Source organism: Eurosta solidaginis, chromosome 1 (assembly GCF_040869045.1).
Source record: "Eurosta solidaginis isolate ZX-2024a chromosome 1, ASM4086904v1, whole genome shotgun sequence".
NCBI classification, from domain to species: Eukaryota; Metazoa; Arthropoda; class Insecta; order Diptera; family Tephritidae; genus Eurosta; species Eurosta solidaginis.
Window position 1 is genome coordinate 276157314 of NC_090319.1, and position 23250 is coordinate 276180563.

Below are 23250 nucleotides of genomic sequence, written 5' to 3' on the forward strand. Positions count from 1 at the left end.
GGATCTATCTATGAACAGTTTTACCAAAACACCTACCCGCATCAACAACCCCGTCCATTCATTCATTCACGGTATTTGAGTGATGACTGTCGCAACAAGAGCAGAAACCGTCGCACAGTAGTCCAGCGGAAATGCATTTGAAGTCGTTCAGAATGCTGGGCACATAATTTACAAGCTTAAAATTGAAGACGAGACGCAGTTGTTGCTGTTATCAACGCACGGACACAACTTCGAGAGTGTTAAGAATTTCGTCTTTCGGCGAAGAATCATTAACAGCTAAAACAATGACAACTTCGAAATCAAACGGAGAATAACTCTTGCTGACAAGAACCACGTGGGACTGATTAGGCAATTGAAAAGTAAAGTCTCCTCTCGACGAAAAAAACTCACGCTCTACAAGTCGCTGATCCTACCTGTCCTGATATATTGCCCGTAGAAGTGGACGGTGTGGAGAGAAGATTTATGTACCTGTCCATGATGCCGACGGGGGGTATGATAATGAGCTGTATGAGCTTTATGCAGATATGAAGATAGTCCATGTTATGCGTATGGATGAAGACGATGCGGCCAAGGAAGTATTTCCGTCGAGACCGCAGGTCGGAGGCAGGGGAAGGGAAAGACTTCCACTGTTTTGGGAGAGGGAAGGTGAAGAATTAACCTCCATTTGTACTACCAATTGGCGTCATCTATCGCGAAACATCGATGGCTGGCGTGACTTGTTATGAAACGCTTAGAGTTTCATCCTGACTATTAGTTGCATTTCAAATGCCCCAAAAATGTAGATCTGATAATCGGCAATATAATTGCTCAGGTATCGTCATAAATGACACCGAAAAGAGTCCTATGAAATCAACGTATAATTGATATATTTATGAGCCTATTAGGAGTCATAGCGAATCCTTATGATGCAGTCAATTAAACTTATATGGGACGACCATCGCTATAAGGAAAACACATTCACATTCACTATGCTCAAAATCAATGTAAAAGCTACGAATGAGAATTTCTTTTTGAGTCATTTTTGACACGAAATGTTTTCTGGGTATTAAAAGCATAATTTAAAAAAAAGCATATTTTAATAAAAAATAAATTGAAAACTACTAGTTTTAGTATGTCAATGTAAAAAAATTATTAAAATTTTGACTTGATTTCTCCTTAAATAAAACCTGTCTCCCTGAAGAAACCGCGGAAGCATAGAAACGAGTAGAAAATAATCCAAGTTTTTTAGTATGCCTTAGATTTTGCTCACCGGACAACATCCCCTGTAAAGAAAGAAATCTGCTTGTTTGACCCAATAATAAAATTAAAGCATATTATTTTGACTGAAAGCTAGTAACTGGTCACGTTTAATTTAAATAAAAAAATTAAAAACTTATGGTTCCCACATCCAAGCAAACAAAGCCCCCTACACCCCCCACTAAGCATCCAAAGCATATAAGTAAATCCTATCAAAACCAATAAATACCAACAAAACATATTTATATATAAAACTTCGTACGTGTACAGCTCTGACGCATATAACGTCAACGTGCCACTGGCACTCCAAACTAATGCCAATATGATGGGTATAGACAAAGCCGCCACAGACAAATCGACAAGACGCGCTCAAGATTCATACACTTTTGCGCATGCGCATGCAATAAATACTAATTATGAAGAGTTTCTCGCTTGTTGCGGTGTAACTACAAATTATTTTTTTCAGTTTACTTATGTAGATGTTTAGTAGATTCCGCTTAGCTCTTGAATTTACTTACACTTAAACATTTGATTTTATAGGCATATGTGGTAGAGATATACGCCGCCGATAAACGCCGCCGCCGCTGCCGATTTTAGTCGTTTTTCGCACGCCGCCGTCGAATTTCAAAAATATCGGCTCGGCGGCGGCGGATGCGGCGTCCGGCGAGCTACTATATTTTCTACTCGTTTACGACTGTTTAGGCCATTTATTGTTCATGTCGAAAATTGGTCGGATATGGTCGAAAATTGGTCGGATATGGTCGAAAGTGGTATCAACGGATGCGCTTTACTGCTACTTCGATGTCAGCTTAACACGGACTTTGCATCACCCAATTCACCAAGTTATTAAAACAAAACACTAAAAGAAAAGTTGTATAATAAAGTTGTTAAAAAAGCAAATTACCCAAAAAAGGTGCCGTTTTAAAAAAAAAAATTTGCACTGCGCTTGGCTGAAGGAATAAGCGAAATCAGTGATGCATAATCCTTTAGTAGGTTCTAGGGGCATTAACACTCATTTGAAATGATTCTTACCTCATAATTAAGTTGAGGATATATGTACGTATGAGAAGGGTTTGAAAATCACTCGAGCTTACATTTAAACACCTGTTGTTTATTTGCGAAACTATACAAAGCGTCTGAAATGTTAAATTTGATTTTCACACTTCATCCTTCAACACCCAAGTCTCCCGGTTTGACATTTCCTAAGGTTGGCGGCCCTATCCAAAACTAGTCCCTTGGAGTGAATCACATTGTTTATAGCATACCAACCAAGTTTAAATATAACCTACGCGTTACGGCTCCTTTTACAAATGTGAATACGTAGTCACATATATTTACCAGGTGAGGCTTTGTCCTTCGCAAGAACACCCAAAGTGGTGAAGCAAAAGCTTTTCCAAGGCAATGGAACTAATGACCATGTGTGCTACTACCCTAACGTAGTGGACAGTCGAACTAGTCTGAAAACTGAAACTACGCGGTCATCCTTTCTAAAATATCGTTTTGATTTAACGAAGACTATTGAAATCAATGTTGTGAACACAAACGTCTGCAAACTTTGGTCTAGATTTAAAAAATTGTATCCAGGGTCCTTGTAAAATGTATAAAATTATGTAGATGCGCAGAGGATTATACGATTTTCACCCATGGTTACGCAATGACATCCACTTAGAGTGCTTATGATTTAGAGGGCGGCATCCTTGGCCGAATAGTCACTCCCTAACGTTTGAAGGTGTTTCTCTGGTGTAGCTCGGCAGCATAGCGCGACAAAAACGTGAGTTAGAAAGTCTTCGGAACTACACCAAGAGCTTCTAGGAAAGTGACGTCGACGACGTACATATGAGTTAGAAGCCGCAGTCCTATAGCTTCTGTGCTGGCATATGGTTTGAGGATCATGAGGCGTGGTAGCGACTGGTGGTTGGGATTGCTACTGTTCGGGAATTGTAGCTCGAAAAAACTGGATACGTTCTGTGCCACGAGGGTCATTAGTATTAAGAGACCATTAATAGCAACCGTAGGTCGCCTTTGTGCGTGACCGGCAAGGAGCCACAAATGATTTAAAGAAATTGTGTTCGCCACGATTATTAGGATTTGACCCCAGGTGAAACTACGCTTTGCACGAGATATGCAGACAAAACTGTGACCATTTTATGTATCTCTATTTATTTTCAGCAGACGTAGCAGTACCTTCCAAAGACCGGGGTTAGGTTCAAAGCCTCCCTGGAGTAAGTGAACGAGCGACAAGCCCTCCGCAAAGAGCTACTCCTGAAAATTATTGAACGAACTGGGGGTTTTTGAGGCAAAAATCCCGGATCTTTCCGAAATGGCCGAAACGTTAATTTCCTTAAATATAAAAATAAAACCTTTCCTAAGTATTATTTTTTTTAATAGAAAAATCAAGCTTTTTAAAGTAAGAACACCGGCGTACTCCGGCGCGCCGCCCACGCCACCGCTGCCGATAAAGTGATAGGCGTAAACATCTAATATATGTAAGTAGCATATGAATATTTATATATACAAAAGTAAACGCTGTCATCCTCCCAATTCGATCGCAACAAACTAGAAAATATCAATATGCAGAATAGCGAACGAATTGGCGTGCATATTGTGAATAATCAATTTGATCGATTGATTTCGAGTTGACGTATGCGTTTTTGTAGCTCGCACTTACTTTTTTCTCTTGAGTTTAATTTTTATAATTTCATTTTTTTATTGTTATTATTATGCTCCTTATGGTCTGCAAAACTTTGAATAATTTATAATTCTACTATTTTTGTAAGTAAATCATACGTGATTTACTTTTAAACAAATATCATATCTCACATAGAATAAGAACAACAATACGACTTCAACTTGCATTGGTATGTCAATATGTACGTATATATATGTATGTGTATATGCTAATATCTATGTTGATGAAATACTATTCCCTAAATACCTAGAAGTGTGTGAAAAGCTGTCAGCGACTTTTCGAACGAACTGGGGGAACTGCGCTTTCTGTTCTAATCTCATAATCTTTTTATTCATTGTGAAATTACATGTTAATTTCTTTTGATTTGTTTAATGAAAAATGGCAGAAATTTGATTATCAGTTAAGCAGATGGCTTTAGAATGAGCAATGCAATCAGGCCGCACAGAAGCGCTGATCAAAATTAAAGTTTGTTTGCCAAATTGTTTTCACTTCAGTAACAAACAAATTCAAAAACAAGTCTACAACTAATGATTTTTTTTTATTTGATGGTATAGACAATATTAATGACTAAATTTTTCCCTACCCAATAATCAATATGTCATTAATCAAAAAAATAATTACGTCAATTTACTAATAAAAATTACAGAATAATTGTTTTAATCAATTGTTGGGTTTTATTTACTCTATTGTTTTTAATAAATTACTCTGTATGAATTATTTTATTGCTTTTAAAATTTTATTCGTTTAACTTATTTGATTTCTTTGATTTATTGATTATCCCTTATTATTTGATTATTTTCAAATATTATATTGTTTTTATTGTTTGATTAATTTTATTTTTAACTATATTTGTTATCTGTTTGATTAATTTTATTTTTAACTATATTTACTTTTTTATATTATTTGCAATTATTGATTTCTTTGTATTCATTCAATTACTTATGAATATTTGATTCCTTGTTGTTATTTGATTATTTAAAATAATTTGATAACTTAAATGTTTATAACCATTTAAATTTTTTGATTAATTACATTATTTTGATATCTTATATTAGTTGTTATTATTTGCAATTATTGAATTATTTTTGTTCATTTTATTACTTTTTTCATTTTCATTAATTTAAGTCGTTGCAGCTATATAATAATTTTTATTAATTCGAGTGCTTAAATTTTTATAATCATTTCAAGTTTTATTTTATAGATTTAGATTTGGAAACATCCCAATTTTTTTCTATTATATTAATAAATAATTTGTTTTTATTCATTTGATTACTTGTTATTATTTGATTCGTTTTGTTATGCATATGATACGTTTTAATTATTTGAGTACTGTAATTTTATTAGTCGTTTCAATTATTTGGTTATTTAAAATTTTTATCTCCATTAATTATTTTCTACTCTTTTCAATCATCGATTTATTTTTTCGTTTTCTGAATACTGCAAATTGTATTAGTGGCTTCAATTATTTGTTTAATTTAAATTCGTATACATTATCTGTTCCCTTCAATTAGTTAAATATTTTATTCAATTTTAGTTTTATGAATATTTTAATTATTGGAGTACTACCATTTATTTAGTCCTGTTAATTATTTGACTAATTCAAATTTTTAAACAATTATTTTCTATTATTCCCAGTTATTGATTTATTACCCAGCTGTACTTGTACACAGGGTATTATAATTTTGATTGGATAACGGTTGGTTGTACAGGTATAAAGGAATTGAGATAGATATATACTTCCATATATCAAAATCATCAGTATCGAAAAAAAAATTTATTTAGCCATGTCCTTTTGTCCGTCTGTCCGTTAACACGATAACTTGAGTAAGTATTTGGATATCTACACCAAATTTGGTACACGAGCTTACCTGAACCCAGAATATATTGATATTGAAAATGAGCGAAATCGGGTTATAACCACGCCCACTTTTTATATATATAACATTTTAGAAAACACAAAAAACCTGATTATTTAGTAAATAATACACCTAGAATGTTGAAATTTGACGTGTGGACTGATATTGAGAAACTTGATAAAAATTTGAAAAAAAATTTAAAATGGCCGCGGCAACCCCCACTTGTGATAGAATCAATTTTACAAATATTATTAATCATAAATCAAAAATCGTTAAACCTATCGCAACAAAGCAGAGAGGTTGCCTTTACTATAAGGAATGCGTTGAAGAAAAATTAACGAAATCGGTTAAGAACCACGGCCACTTTTATATAAAAGGTATTTAAAAGGGTCGTGGACGAATAAATTAATCCATATCTTTGCAAAAAGAGCTCTACATAAAGGGTATTTCATTTCCCAAGTGGATTTATAACAATAAATAGGAAAAATTTCAATTTTAAAAAATGGTCGTGGCACCACCCCTTTTACGACTAAGCAATTTTCTATGTTTCGGGAGCCATAACTCGAAGAAAAATTAGTCCATAATAGAACCATATGTATATTTATTATTGCGCAGCCTTGTAACACTATTAAGCACACAAAACAAACAACAACAGCATTTCAAGTGTACAGCTGGGTATATAATGTTCGGTTTCACCCGAACTTAAACTTCCTTACTTCTTTTGATTTGGTTAGGTTCGACTACTGCGTGAACGGAATTATAATCATTAAAATATTTGATGGTGTATTATTGCTTGATTATTCAAAAATATTTGACTATTCAAACTACTTGGTTATTCTGAATTATCATATTACAATTTTACAAATAATCATTTAATTAGATTGGAACACCTATCGAAAATCTGAACATATTCGAATGATCCTTTTATTTATAGGGAAATGTTCTCAAAATGCAAAACATCAGTTATATAAAAAAGATATTTACATGCAACCCTTCTCCGCAGTGCACGGACCTTTAAAAAGAGAATGTTGGTAGACGAAAAATTAAAATAGTGGTAGAAGTTGGAAGATTTTTTATCCAAGAAAACAATAGCTACACTTTATATTTATACAAAACCATTCATATCTTATAGTAAAACAAATAAAGCACATTTCACGGAAATAACACTTTAAAAACATGTAACAAAACAAAAAACATCATGTAAATTTGTATATACCATATATGTAATACTCTTATATTTATTAGCTGTGTTTTTTTTCACGTCTATATACGTTTACGCTTCAACTTTATATGGACTGCTAAGCGACAAAATTTAAATGCACCTTTGAAATTGTTACGCATAAAATTAGTACTACTAAATTTCAATACGCATTATACTCAGATGTAACTGAAATATATGTCCATGTATCACCTTCTGCACTAATTCCATGTATTCTATGCGCATCCACTATCTATCACATCTGATTCAGCTATATGTTATACCCAGAAATATAACAGAGGGTTGTGTCTCCGCTTGACACCCTGTAGCTGTAGCTAGTTGTTTAACCACTGCCGCTAGATGGGTCTCCTAAGCATTATCTAAGCGAGGATAAGCGTTTTTTTCACGCGCAAACGAAACGTATACGCGTGCAAAAAAACACATGGCTATTGCTAATAGAAAATGCTCGCAATGAGTTTTGAATTCCAAAAACAAGACAAGATTTCTGTGATTGTAGCAGCATAAGTGTGACAAGAAAGAAATGTTATTTTGGTACATTCGATTATTGAATACAAAAACAAAAACGTTTAAACAGCAATATATCGGCACTCTGGTGTTTGGGAATGTACCTATCCTTTTGTAGCAATATAGGAGTATTACATATATGGTATATACATAGCGTATGCCTATAGGGCTGACTACATTCACGCGGTGTAGCAGCCACATCTGTCATATTATTTTTACGCATGTTCTTATGAGCGTCGATATTTTCGGCGCGACAGAGCAGTACGACAATCAATCACGGCAGCTGTTGTAGCCAGATTAAACCTAATTCTATTTTTGGGAAGCGACAGTGAGTGACGTCCTTTTTATTTTGTCAATAAAAACTAAAATAGAAGTAAATAACAGAAAATAAAAGATAAAATCATTCCTTTGGGCGTTTTTAAAACATAATTAATATTTTTTTCTAATTTTTTCGCTACTGTTTACTCTAATTTATATTAGCCATCATCCGGTGGCAAAATCCTGAGCCAGATAAATAATGTAAATGCAACAACAACGATTTGAGCCAGATAAATCCAGATAGAAGTGTGGTTCAATTTGTGAGCCAGACAATTTGTTAATTACTTGTCTTTAGTTTGGCAACGCTGCCTTTATTAAACCTACTTTTTCAAAAATAGATGTCGCTGCTTAGCCTTTCGCCATATGAGTTAAATGAAAAACAGCAGCGACATCTGCCTATCAAATTTCACGTATGCGAAAATATCACGACATCTGCTTCTCAAGTCTCTCAATGATCCAGAGCATTGCCGTGGGAATTGAGCGTGAGCCGGAGCTGTAAAACTCACTGGATGACTGCAATTGGTGGCTGCCGCTTTCAAAGTACGGTTGTCGTCAAGCCTTGTTTTATTGTGGTTCTGCTCTGTAGACGCCGTGTTGAATGTGATCAGCCCTTATATGAAACTTGCTTTTTTCCTGTATCTTGAGCTTGATATACTAAGGAAATTACCGATATGTCTAATTACAACAACAATTTTCCAATGTACCTAGTATTTTCTGCTACAAAATAACCGACTTTAGCATGTTATCGTTTACTTAAAACTTTTTTATTTTCGTTCACAATTATTCATAAAAAACTGATGAAAATAGCGCAGGAAAATATTTGCGAGTAGGTGACTACTACATTTCTTTCATAAACAATTTTATTTCTTGTTTGAATTTGTGCACAAATTTTTCAAAATAAAAACCAAATTTTCAACAACAAAAAAATTGTCAGAAAAAAAAAACAAAAGAAAAATCTAGTGCCATATGGGTGTTATTAGATACAAGGAGCAAAATCACCTTCTACAAATTAAAATTTTTTTGTAAAATCTTATTAATTCAGTTGGAGGCTGAAATAAAGTCCGTCCGATACAATACTCTTTTATTAATATTTGATTGGAAATGCTTGAAATTTTGTAATCCATTACGCTTGTTGGTTTTTATGTCGTTTATGCACTACTGTGAGGTAATATTGCTAAGGAGCACATTTATTCACTCAGACTTTCAAACCAATTTTCTCCTAGAAGACTCTTTTCAGTTCCCAATTTTATCCATCCTGTAAGAATATCGTCGGATAATATCTTTTCTATTTTTTCCTTATCATATAACATTAATGGTCGCCATTCGATGTTAAGAATTGCCATGGAAGTCTTGTGAAATGTAAAAGCTTTAACTAAGGGAACAATCGTTGTCATTTGACTAGATTGAATATTTTTTGCATCAAAATATTCCAAAAGGTGTAATTTTTCGTCTTCGAAATTACAAAGGCAAATGTTGGTAGATTTTTGGGCTTTGGTGGTGGAAGTGGTAGAAAATTAAAATGGGCTAAAAAGTTGCTAGATCTACCATTAAATTGGTAAAGTCCGTGCACTGCTTCTCCCCCCCCCCCCCCCCCCAAATATTTACTGAATTCAAACAGATCAACTGGCGGCCACCGTGGTGTGATGGTAGCGTGCTCCGCCTACCACACCGTATGCCCTGGGTTCGCACCCCGGGCAAAGCAACATCAAAATTTTAGAAATAAGGTTTTTAAATTAGAAGAAAATTTTTCTAAGCGGGGTCGCCCCTCGGCAGTGTTTGGCAAGCGCTCCGGGTGTATTTCTGCCATGAAAAGCTCTCAGTGAAAACTCGCCTGCCTTGCAGATGCCGTTCGGAATCGGTATAAAACATGTAGGTCCCGTCCGGCCAATTTGTAGGGAAAATCAAGAGGAGCACGACGCAAATTGGAAGAGAAGCTCGGCCTTAGATCTCTTCGGAGATTATCGCGCCTTACTTATATTTTTTTATTATTTACAAACAGATCAACTACGCAAGTAGGCTAGCTGCGTGGTAAATTTGTGATGTCAGAGTTCGTGTGATAAATTGGGGTTTTTTTTTTTTGTGTTTGTGAATTAACCAAAAATCCAGCAAATAAAAAGTACTATTATGCATCAGTTTAGCATAAACACTCATGATTTATAAGGTAATAAACGAGGATGCAGCCATGAATAAAGTTCGGAATTCAATTCATGACGTCATTAAACTTTTACATTTCACTTGGTTATGCTGCGCATGTTACGGTATTTCGTTATGACACTAACCAAAACTGTCAATTACCTTCTCGTATTTCATTTGAGTTGATTTACAAGTTAAACATTCAAATCAAAAATTGTAGTTAAACCTACGTGGCATTTTAGTTTTTCATTCTCCATAGGCCCCAATTGTCTCAGCTTTAGTAAACGTCTTTGCTTTGATTATCAGGTGCCCCCTTCCATTCATCTTGAGCTGAAACGCTGAAAATATATGTACTTGTCTATGTACATATTTATGAACTCATAACCAATTTTGCCGATATTTATTATTTTTGGTTTGAGTTTCTTCCTCAATGCGAAATTCGCCGGCCAATCAGGAAGTTAAACATTTTGTAATGTTTGTATTAATTATCTTTGCTTTATTTTTCCCTTCGTTTTTTGTGAGTCATGAAATGCTTGAAACGTGTTTTGTATGAAAGCGTTAGACAAATTGATGGCAGTGGCTAAATATATTTATATTACAATGCCCTTTAATAGCATATAAACTCGACTTTTCGAATATAACCTTGGAAGGTATATCCAATGGCTGACACCGTCCCTTGCAATTAATGCCATGTAGACAGCCGTTATGATTTCTGAGCAGGGGCATTATCAAAGCTAAAGTAACACAGTTAAGAAAACCGTAACCTTCATCAAGGAAGGCTGATAGTGCAAAAATGCTTCCTACAGAGTCAAGTCGGACGGTATGCTCGAAAAACTATTAATGTATCGATATTTCATTAATATTTCAAGAGGCTACCTGAAAGACTGGTATTTACTGTAAAAAGCAAATCACGGGTTAGGCCCTAACTTCAAATATACGACAGTCGGCTTCACTTGAACATATCAGGCTGCACTTTTCGCGTTCTTTCGAAGACGATGTGACTGCCTTAATAATAACACGACATTGAAAGCTGGCGCCGCTTAAGTAGTAAAGTGAGTGTATGATTTATCATAGTATTCACCTGAAAACAGCGAAAATGGAGATCACCATACTCACGAAGAGGCAAATTATTATTCTCATAAACCAGTAAGCAACAACTAGAATCACGCAGTTCTACGAAATATGTAGAGTTAGGCCAGAGAGCAAGCTCGCTTCTTTGAAGCCATGGTTGAAGCGTCCAAATGACGGGAGAATTTCTGCCGGACTCAGTTCATAACTGAAGTTTTAAAAACCCGATTTAAAAAAATGTAAGGCGCGATAACCTCCGAAGAGATCTAAGGCCGAGCTTCTCTTCCAATTTGCGTCGTGCTCCTCTTGATTTTCCCTACAAATTGGCCGGACGGGACCTACATGTTTAATGCCGACTCCGAACGGCATCTGCAAAGCAGATGAGTTTTCACTGAGAGCTTTTTATGGCAGAAATACACCCGGAGTGCTTGCTAAACACTGCCGAGGGGCGACCCCGCTTAGAAAAATTTTCTTCTAATTGAAAAATCTTATTTCTAAAATTTTGATGTTGTTCTGCCTGGGAGTTGAACCCATGGCATACGGTGTGATAGGCGGAGCACGCTACCATCACACCACGGTGGCCAAAAACCCGATTTACCTGTAATTAAATGAATACGAAGCGCGATATAGCTCAGATGGGATTTAGGCCGAGCTCCGCTTCTAATTTGCGCCGTGCTACCTTGGAGTTTGCTACAAATATTGCGGGACGGGACCTACATGTTTTATAGCGAACGGCATCTGTAAGCGGATGAAAAAATTTCGCTGAGAAGCTTTTCATGGCAAAAATACACTCGTAGTGTTTTCCAAATTACTGGCGAGTGGCGACCCCGCTTAGGAAAGCTTTTTCTATAGTATTTAACGTTGCATTTCTTGAGACTTGAACCCAGGACCTTCTTTGTAGTACACGTACAACGCTACCACCACATAACGGGGGGCGTCCCAATATGCTTACACTAGCGTGAGGTTAGACTTAAATACATAGCCATCTAAAAGTATAAGGAAGTCGAAAACTCCAACTCGAACTAAACTATTCGAGGATTCAAGAAGTTGCCAGAACTTCTAAACCCCTATCCGTGCCGAGCGCTAACGGGGTCTTATCAATTCGAGCTAATACCTTAATGGTGCTATTTTCCGGAACGTGCCGAATCCATATCCGGCAGAAAACCATCAACATCGATAAAACTCCCCAAAACCTTCCAAACAATCTCTTCATCGCTACAAGAAGACGAAGATGGGTAAACCATTTCCTCCCTATAAAAAACCATGTGCATATGTAATATCGTGTTAAGTTTTTTTATGCTTTGTTGTCTTGTGTTATCTCATCCGCTGTTATGCTATATTATGGTGTGTGTTATGTTATGTTATGTTATGTTATATTATATTATGTAATGCTATGTTATATTATATTTTATGTCATGTTATGTCATGCTATACAGTATAAGTAACGTTTTTGTAATGCTATGTCTTGTTACGTTATGCTATTTTATTTTACGTTATATAATGATATTTGATGTTTTGTTACGTGGTATTCTGATATGTTTAGTTGTTTTACTTCACTCTTCTTTATGTTGTATTTTTTATATATTTTATAATAACCTCACTTTTGCCCCAAAAGAATAAGCCAATCAATATCTATCGAATTACCAATATTTAACATCGACTAAGAATTGATATCGTGCTTCCCATTTACAGCAGGACTTGAAGTCCATGGCTACGAATTTTCTCAACTAACAAAACTATCGTCTAAATCATGCCAACCTAGATGTAGTTGGGGTCAGTTTATATTTTACTTTCAGTAAAAAACGAAGCAATTGCAGGCTTCTTGAAATTCTAATTCTAATCAGTAACTAGTAAGTTTATTTTTTCTAAATTAAGTATATAGTTCATGCAAATACTATTTTCGCACATACATACGAGCAAGGATCAATGCAATTCACATACGAACACGTGATCTACAAATGCCTGCATTTCAATATGCAAAACTCAAATAAAATCTGCATACAAACGAATCAAATTTAAAAAATGCATTCATACACTTATATGCACATATTACTATTTGTAGTTCTAATTTTGCCAGAGTTCACTACGTACATATATAACATTCTATTCGATTGCTTCTTTGTGCTTGTTTCTTTAAATCGAAATTGAATATTTCTTGAATATTTAGCGGTTGTAATGAACGCAATTAAAACATGCATTAGCAAATTTGGTTTTTTTTTTTGTTATTTCTTTTTTCGTTTCTAATTTTTTCTTCAAGGGCTTGTTTTTTTTTTGCGATTTTTTTCATTTGAACTTTAAAGCAAGAGGTTAATTTATACATACGAGTACGTACATCGTGCATATAGATCTATGTATGCATATAGTGCACATTGTTGAACAAGATTATTCGTTGAGCGCTTTCTATTGGAAAAGTAATTATCTTAACTCACCGCAAAATGAGCTCATATAGATAATGAGCTTAATTTTTAGAAAAATTTAAAGCAAAGAATGGCTTACTTAATTATATAATTATTAGGCATTACACCGATTAAGTCTAAAACCGCGGCCTGATGACCCATTTGGAAATGTATGCATGCGACAGCAATATTTGAGTTATGAATTGGAGATATGTATCCATGTCAGTAAAAATGAACGTTCATTTCCATTTAACACATTTAGTTTCTCAGAAAGCATGTATACCTGATTACCCCCTTTGGACTACTTCTGTATGCAAATGGCTGTATTAACACCGAATGCATACAAAGGCACTATAAAAGCATGTATACATACATCCATAGGTATGTTTGATCAATAATAAATCATACTACATATGTATGTAGCAACAATAACAATAACATTGATATATTGGCAGATGGCCCGACTTGAAGTCATCAACTTTGATTATGAAAATTTTCCTCAAAACAGTTCAATGATGGCAAAGCATCATGTGGCCAAATGGTCGTTATTAATCCTCGCACAATCTCTAATCAGTTATTCATATTATGAAGTTGTTTTCGAAAAGAAATAACTGTTTCGAGTACATAAGTTTCATAAATACGAATAAGCTTTTGAAGAGAATAAAAAAAATCAAAGATCCCTATAGGTGCAGACAAAGTTCAAAAAAGTGTATTTTTACGAACATACGATCATTGATACAACCTGCATATTTCATGCATGCATAAAACTGTTTCCACTCGGGAGATAGTGAATTCTTCATACTTTTTCACTAATAAAGCACGCATACTTTTTGTATTAATAAATATGTTTCAATTCAAAAAGTATGAATCGTACATACTTTTTCATTCATTTAACATGCATACATCATGTATGCATAGAACCTATTTAAACTGGGGAATAATGACGTAACAGAATTTATCAGTTTTTTTTTTACTTTTTATTATCTTTTCTAGAATTACTTTCATTTCTGCCAATTAGCTCAGCTACCACATATGAGAATGAATTTTGTTTTTCAATATATTGATTCCATACATTGAAATTATTAGTATTGAATATGAGTTTGATTGAGCTATGTCTATACGGGCGTCCGTCCGCATGCTAAAATGTTACCTGAACGAATCGAGATATTTTTTAGAAAATTTGGTCTACGCGATTGCTAGGTTCCAGGAGATATTGCTATTGAAAATGAGCGATATCGGAATGTAACCACACCTAATTTATAAATAAATTCCGAAAAATGGCAGAAACAGATGAAACTTGATAAATAGACTGAAATAAATGCACTCATTACAAATTTTCAAATCTTTTAAACTTTTCAAAATGGGCCTGGAAGGCATTTAAAATTAGAAAATTTAAAAACGCTATAAAAGCTGTTGAGTAAATTATATTGAAATTTGTCAGGGGTATTTCTCTTGTTTCATTCGTTTTTTTGGGGGCTAAGATACTTGGCTTGGATATCATAAGTTGTTTCAGGCTCTGGATCAGGGACTGATTTCAGTCTTAGACCGGCCATAGTGACGAATGTCACGCGTGATTGGTTTTCACGTCCTGCACGAGGTGCCCCTGCTTCTACTGATAATGGCGGATCTAGAGAGGACAACTCGATAAAACCCGCACCCCCTGAGTCATTGTGCCGAGCTCAGGGGAGGGAGGACTCTTTAAGAGTCAAGATCGGTACACAACGGTGACGAACTGGACTGTTTTAGGGCTTTGATTTGACATTCAATTTGGACTTGATGACTTTGGGCTGGTAGGTGCGGTATTCTGCCACTTAGTAGGTCGGGGTGAAACCCTACCGAAATGGCTGGTAGGCTAATGCTGCACCTGCCCACGTCCCGTTAAAACCGTGGCGGGCCTCAAGGTACGTTCCGGCTCCCGTCGCCGTTAAGTTGGTGGTGTAGGTGCGGTTGAAGATTTTCCCGCTTCGCGTCCGGTCTGGCTCTGAACGCATTACTCATAAGGTAATGCGTCAACCCTCGCGTGGCCTCCCTGCGTAGCATAGATAACCACGAGACCGTTAAAGGGCGACTACACAATCGGCTCCGGATAGCGGCCTTGAGGGGGGACTTTTTTAGAATGGACAAGACTAATACGAATCCGCCAAGGATGGGGTGCGGAAGAAGAGCGCTTTTGATGGAAATCCGTCAAATCAATTTTCAGCACTCTAAGGCGGCTTCCGCAAATTTGTTGCTCTGCCTTGAAAAAGGCGGAGTGGATATAGTCCTTGTCCAGGAGCCGTGGCTGAGTAGTAACGGCAGTAAGATTTCTGGATTAAGGACTGGAAAATTCAACACCTTGGTGCATGGAGAGGCAAGTAGGCCTAGATCCTGTGTGCTTGTTAAAAAAGAGATTAAAGCTTTTATTCTCTCTAATTTCAGCAATGCTGACGTAACCACGGTCTGCCTCGAGCGAGGAAGTAATGAAATGTGGGTGGTCTCAGCGTACATGCCCCACGGGGACGTAGAGGGACCACCACCTGCGATACTGGGTGAAATCACCGCTGAAGCAAGGCGGAGAGGTGTTGGCGTGATCATCGGTGCCGATGCTAATGCCCATCATATCATTTGGGGAAGCTCGGATACCAACACTAGAGGTGAGTCTTTATTTACTTTTATTGTAGATGAGGGACTTTGTATATGTAATAGGGGGAATAACCCGACTTTTATTACTGCGGTAAGGGAGGAGGTCCTGGACCTCACCCTGGTTAGTAGAGAACTGGAAGGTCGGATATCTGGATGGAGGGTTCTCAACGAGCACTCCTTCTCTGATCACCGATATATTCAGCTCTCAGTGAACGAAGAACGTCCCGGTAAAATATCTTTTAGGAACCCTAAAAGTACTAACTGGGACTTGTATTGTAGGAAGCTGGGAGAGCTACTGCCTGCGGTGCCTATCATTAGTTCGGGCCTGTCCGAATCTGAGATAGACGTTCTGGTGGAAAACTTCACCTCGGCAAGCAATAGCGCCTTTCAGCTGTCCTGCCCATTGAAAACTTACAGAGGGAAGGGCAAGCCGCCCTGGTAGTCGGATTCTCTTGACGACCTAAGAGCGTCCAGTCGGCGGCTCTTCAACAGAGCCAGGAGGAGTAAATTACCCTCGGACTGGGAGCTCTATAAGGTGAGTCTGGGGATTTATAAATATGAAATAAGGATAACCAAGCGAGATGCATGGCGAAGCTTCTGCGAAAACGTAGAAGGCTGCAATGAATCCGCGAGATTTAGAAAAATACTCTCTAGGAACCCCGCTCCTCTGGGGTATCTGAGAGATGATGGTGGGGACTGGTCGATGAGTAGCGAGGAGTCCCTAAGGCTTTTACTGGACAATCATTTTCCCGATGCCCCAGTTGCGCAGGGATCTTCGCCTGCATGGACGGCGGTCGTTGGCCATGCAGAAATGCCTGCCATTCCAATACGGGAAAGTCAAATTGGCTATAGGGTCGTTCAAGCCCTATAAGTCTCCGGGCCCGGATGGAATCATTCCTGCGCAGCTTCAAAGGTCTTTGGGGATTTCCTGCCGCTGGTTGGCCATCATATATACTAACTGCCTCAGGCTTAACTATATCCCGAAGTCTTGGCACACGGTTAGGGTTATTTTCATTCCGAAGGCCGGCAGAAGCTCTCATGTGTCACCTAAGGATTTCAGGCCAATCAGTCTCTCGTCGTTTCTTCTTAAGACGTTTGAGCGGTTGACTGACCTGTACCTACGGGAAAGGATACCTCGGGGGTTACTGTCGGCTTCACAGCATGCGTACTGCAAGGGCAGATCGACGGAAACGGCTCTCCATTCGATTGTAAAGCAAATAGAGGGGTCCCTAGAACACAAAGAGTATGCTCTGGGTGCCTTTCTAGACATCGAGGGAGCTTTTAACAATGTCTTACCGGGGGCAATCGAAAGAGCTCTGGTGGGTTTTGGAGTCGAGGCGGCTCTGGTTGAATTTATTAGCAAACTTCTATGCGGGAGAATTGTCGCAGCGGAGTGGGGAGGGGCCATAATTAAGAGGAAGGTGTGCAGGGGCACGCCACAGGGGGGTGTCCTATCTCCTCTCCTCTGGGTTGTGGTAGTCAACGAGCTTCTTGTGGAGCTGGAAGCCAATGGTTGTCGGGTGGTTGCCTATGCAGATGACCTCGCTATCCTAGTCAGAGGCAAATTTCTGGGCACCCTGCGCGATGTTCTGCAGGGCTACCTGGATACTGTGGCTAGGTGGGCTGAATCATGTGGATTGGCGGTCAACCCGGGAAAAACGGAATTGGTCCTTTTCACAAGGAGATATAAGATGCCCGATTTCAGAACTCCCTCGATTGATTGGAGGGGTACCGTTGGTACTTTCTGATAGGGTTAAATATTTGGGGATTGTTTTGGACAAGAAACTGTCCTGGAGACCCAATGTGGAAGATCGGGCCAGGAAGGCCGCCATTGCCTTGTACTGCTGCAGAGGAGCTATCGGGGAGAGATGGGGACTCTCGCCAAGAATAGTACACTGGCTTTATGAGATGGTGGTCAAACCGATTCTGCTATATGCGGTGCTGGTCTGGTGGAAAGCACTGGACACGGCGAACACCTCCAAAATGTTAGTGTCAGTGCAACGGACGGCGCTGATTGGTATCAGTGGCGCTCTCAGAACAACACCTACCTTGGCACTGAACGTCATGCTGAACATATACCCAGTAGATATTGCGGGAAAGGCGGCCGCGGCAAGGTCGTTGGTAAGGCTTCGTGATATGGGATACAGACTTTCTGACCGCGGACACTCTAGCCTTCTTACCAGTTTCGACTTCATCCCGGACAGAACGGACTACTGTATGCCGATAACTGCTCCCTATACAACCTTCACCCCAGTTATTCCAGAGAGAGAGGATTGGGGAAAAGGAATTATCTGGGGCATGGGACCGGTTAACTTCTTCACGGATGGGTCAAAGCTGGATGGAAAGGTTGGTGGGGGGTCTTTTGTCAAGAGCTAAATTTAAGCCGCAAGTTTAAGTTGGCTGATCACTGCAGTGTATTCCAAGCGGAAATTGCTGCGATTAAGGATGCCGTGGATGGAATGCTATCCAGTGCTACCACGGTTAGGGAATTTAACATCTACTCTGATAGCCAAGCGGCTATCAAGGCCTTGAGCTCAACTACAGTGCGATCAAGGGTGGTCTGGGAGTGCCTGACCTCGCTTGCGATTGCATCGAATTATTTTACAATTAAGATTATCTGGGTCCCGGGCCATAGTGATATCCCGGGTAACTGTCAAGCGGATCTATTAGCCCGCATCGGTACAGTTGAACCGGATGAAGATGGCTGTAGGGATTTCGGGATCCCGCTGGCCACCTGTGGATTGCTCCTCCATAGATGGGCCCCGAATAAGCTCAGCAAACGTTGGGCGGATACCACATCTTGCAGGGTAGCAAGATCTTTCTGGCCAAAAGTGGATGGCAGGAGGTCTGCTGAAATAATTGGGTTCACTAAGGCTCACCTATCAATGGTCATTGGGGTTTTGACAGGGCACTGTCCCATGGGTATCCATGCGGTACGTCTCAATATACTGGAAACTCCATCCTGCTGCAGCTGTATGGAGGATGATGAGGTGGAATCACCAAATCACTTTATGCTTGATTGTCCAGCTTTTGCCAGAACTAGGCGAAAGTACTTCGGTCGCGACTCACTTGGATCTCCCAAGGATATATCCAAAGTTGAGATCGGTATCATTCGGAGCTTTATCGTTGCTACCCAACGATTCTCTAAGTAGCTAGATCTAAGTCACCGTTATTTTTGGTGTATGTGGTATCACAACGGACCTTTGTGTTGTTCAAGTGAGCTATCCTTATCAGGGCAGCTACCACCTAACCTATCCTATCCTTCTCTTGTTTTTCGCTCTAGAAGGGCTCACAATTCACAAAATCGGTTGTTGAGTATGTCAGAGGTCAAACAGTTTGGAATAAGTGCATAACACTGATTACACTGGTTTACAGTCAAAATGAACCAGAGACGCCACTATCAAATTCCTATGTAAAATCACCCCCTGATTTTGAAAATCAAGGTTATTTTTAATTCTGTGGTAAGGTTTTTGAGATATTTACGAATAACGGTTTTTTTCAAAAAAAAAAAAAAAAATTGGGTCCACTTAATCATATATATCTCAAGAACGAATTGAGCAATTCTAAAACGGTTTGAAGCTTTTAAAAGGCAATAAAATTTTTTAAAAACTTTGCATACAACACTTTTTGCTAGGCCCTGCAGATTGAAAGATAACGACAATCATTACGGATTTTTTCCATTTTTTTTTTTGTAAAAATATAAAAAAAAATTGTACTTTGCGAGGAAGGATCTCGAAAACTTTTTATTTTTTTGCAGATTTGTTTTTTTCTCTCTAAGCTATGTTTTATTACAAAAAATAAGCTTTTATTCAACAAAATCGATGAACTAATAAAAAAGTTATAAGCATTCATGTAAATATTCACGTTTAATACTTAAGTATCCTACTAGTACATATGTCTTAGGATTCGTATATCAGTTAGTTAGTTTTTGCAGATTTTTTTGTTTTTTTTGTTTTGGAAAAAACCGTTATTCGCAAACATCTCAAAAACGTTACCATAGAATTAAAAATAACTTTGATTCTCGAAATCAGGGGGTGATTTTACATAGGAATTTCATAATGGCATCTCTGGTGCAGAAAAAAAAATTGAAATTTGTGATCCAGTGTTATCTAGCAATAACATTAAACAAAATTAGCCTGCAGCAAATCGCACTAGTTCCGAACTAGCGTAGAAGTGAAGCATTAGTAGACGGCACTAGTTCTAATGCTGTTCCTTCGCAGTGCTTTTAGCTAACACTTTTACATTGTGATGACCTACGAAGTGGCAATCATGCTGACCTTGTGAATATGTTCTCAACTGGTTCAGACATAGGTGTTTCTGAAATAGCTGCTGCCTTTGGTCGTTTACTTTAAACAATTTAAAATAAGGTACGAGTGTGGCTACCAACTGTCCCGATCCGCATACGATTAGCACCACCTAAGAGGTTGTCATTAAACCTCTTGTGTACAACTGTCGCTTGGCGTAACTATCTCCCGTCTCTTCTGGAGGGTAGTTTTGGCAAAACGCTTTTTTAGAAAATATTTCGACAGTACTTTTAGCATCGTAAGTCTCGAAAAAACTTGCTTATAATAACGAAAATTACCAAAAAATACCGATTTTTGACGATCAATTTTTTCTTTGAAAAGGGACGTGGTTCTGATAAATGTGACTGTGTTATTTGTTACTAGCGGTTGAATTAATATTTCAAGTCGACACCTCGGGTGAAAAAAAAAAATTACATGATTGTTTGCTAATTGGTTAAAAAAAATGAAACAGATATACTAATCATCTCACAACGGGCCTAATATCACGGGCCCTTGAGCGCACTCGTGGTAGCCACTTCAACCTAACCTAACCTACTTTATCTATAGGAATCCGATTTCAATAACCTTTTTATTTGAAATTACTCACACATCTTTTGCTTCCAATGTAACTTGTCTCAACCGTCACAAACTAAAATAAGTTTAGGTTTTTGTTTTGCAAAATATACAAGTTAGGTTGAAGTACAAATTATATCTAAGTTTTTCGTTAAAACATATGGTACAGCAATTTTGAAAAGATTTTTACAGTTTTTCTGAAATTGGGAATTGAAGTTATTTACTTACACAGGCGAGTGGTTTCACCCGTCACATGGCTAATTTTCTTAATATATTTAACCACCTAAGACCTTGTCTACTTATAACGAGACTATCTTCATTTTCATACCTAAATAACGAGATTTCACAAATAACTTTTTCCCTTCGATAATCGTGAAAATTTTACAGGTTCTTGTTCCTAGTGATGGGACATAAGTGAAAGTCTACCTTAACTATTGGTGATTTATTGTAGATAAGATATGTGAACGTAGTCTACGTTTTCTATTTCATTCGTTTTGTATCCAACAAGTATTTAACTTTAAGCGATAAATCTGAAATCTTCCTAAATAACTAGTTTGAGAAAAATCAATTAAAATTTTAGTCAAAGATGGGTTAAAATGTTCCACACGTCACTTTCGGCTGTGCCGAAGACTTCATACCTTTCATGAATGGGGTTGAACAATAACCCTATCCCATTCGTAATCTCCAAATAATCGGCTGTATAAAATAAGAAATATATAGTGAACAGATGTACATACCTAAACGATTGTTAAGATAAATATAAGATAAAAAATCCCCCTTATCTGAACGATCGGTTGTATGGGATATATATTATATATAACTCCGATCGAAATGATTTTTACAGGAAATTTTCTATGATATATTAGAATATATATCACCAATTTTTACGTTTTTATATTAGAAACTAAGGGAGAAATGGGTAAAAATCTTTCTATCTGAACGATCAGTTGTAGGGGATAGGTATATACTATATATATGTAGCGCCGATCAAAGTGATTTTTTCAGGAAATCTTCTATGATATATAAGAATAAATATCACCAAGTTTACCGTTTTTTAATTGGTAATTAAGGGAGAAATGCCTAAAAATCTTTCTATCTGAACGATCGGTTGTTTGGGATATACACTATATATAGCTCCGATCAAAGTGATTTTTTCAGAAAATCTTCTATGATATATTGAAATATATATCACCGAGTTTCCGGTTTATACTTTCTAAATTAAGGGAGAAATGGCCAAAAATCTTTCTATCTGAACGAGCGGTTGTATGGGATATAACTATATATAGCTCCAATCAAAGTGATTTTTTCAGGATATCTTCTATGATATATTAGAAAAAATATCACCGAGTTTCACGTTTATACTTTCTAAATTGCGGCAGGAATGACCAAAATCGTCTTATCTGAACGATCCGACAAATCTCTAATATAATACAAAAATATGTCCTTGTGTCAAATTTCATTGAGATATCTCAATATTTGAGGAACTAGTTTGCATTCAAAGAAACAGCCGGACATGGCTATATCAACTCATTTCGTCGCCCTGATCAATTCGGTATACTTAATGGTGAGTCTATCTGCTATATTTCTTAACGTTACAAACATCGGACCAAAGTTAATATACCATTTCATGTTCATGAAAGGTATAATTATTTTATTTATTTATATATTGGAAATTAAAACAAAATTTGGTAGAAAAAAATATTTTTCAATTTTATTATCAATTTTTGAATTATCACAGCCAGTTGTCCGAAGCAATCTTGGGCGAAAAATTAGGTCTATTCACTGAGCTCAAAATAAGTGCAGATTAATTCAAAGAAGAGCAGAATACAGTAACTTTTAAAACCAAATAGAGAATCCTAACTGAAATAATGGACCTGTGGAATGGAACGTGCTAATTTCCGAAAATATTGCCGTCACTTAATTTCTCACTTTTATAATTAGGGGTGTAATTTTATTTTTATATAAACTATTAAAGTTTTGAATTCAATAATTTCAATTGTGCTCTAACAAAAATGCTGATGGTGAAATTTGTGATCTGTATTCCTCTAGTCTAATTTTTTAGAAGACTAGACTGTTGAAATTCGTACTTAAATTTTTTCTAGCCTTTTATTTAACAATGAACAATTTTATTCGGTTTTAATTTTAAACTTATAAAACAAAACAAAAAAACAAAAATACAATGCTCGCTAACCTCCGAATTTTAGTTGAACTTCTCTTCCAATTTGCGTCGTGCTCCTTTTTTGTTTTTCCTACAAATTGGCGGGACGGGACCTAAATGATTTACGCCGACTCCGAGCAGCATATACGAGGCAGATTAGTTTTCACTGAGAAGCTTTTCATGGCAAAAGTTAAC

At 37.1% G+C, this 23250-nt stretch overlaps 1 protein-coding gene across 2 annotated transcripts in view; it reads right to left on the reverse strand.

Moving 5' to 3' along the window:
- Window positions 1-23250, reverse strand: part of LOC137237343 (acyl-CoA Delta-9 desaturase) — a 40791-nt gene that overhangs the window by 16164 nt on the left and 1377 nt on the right. The window lies entirely within an intron of this gene.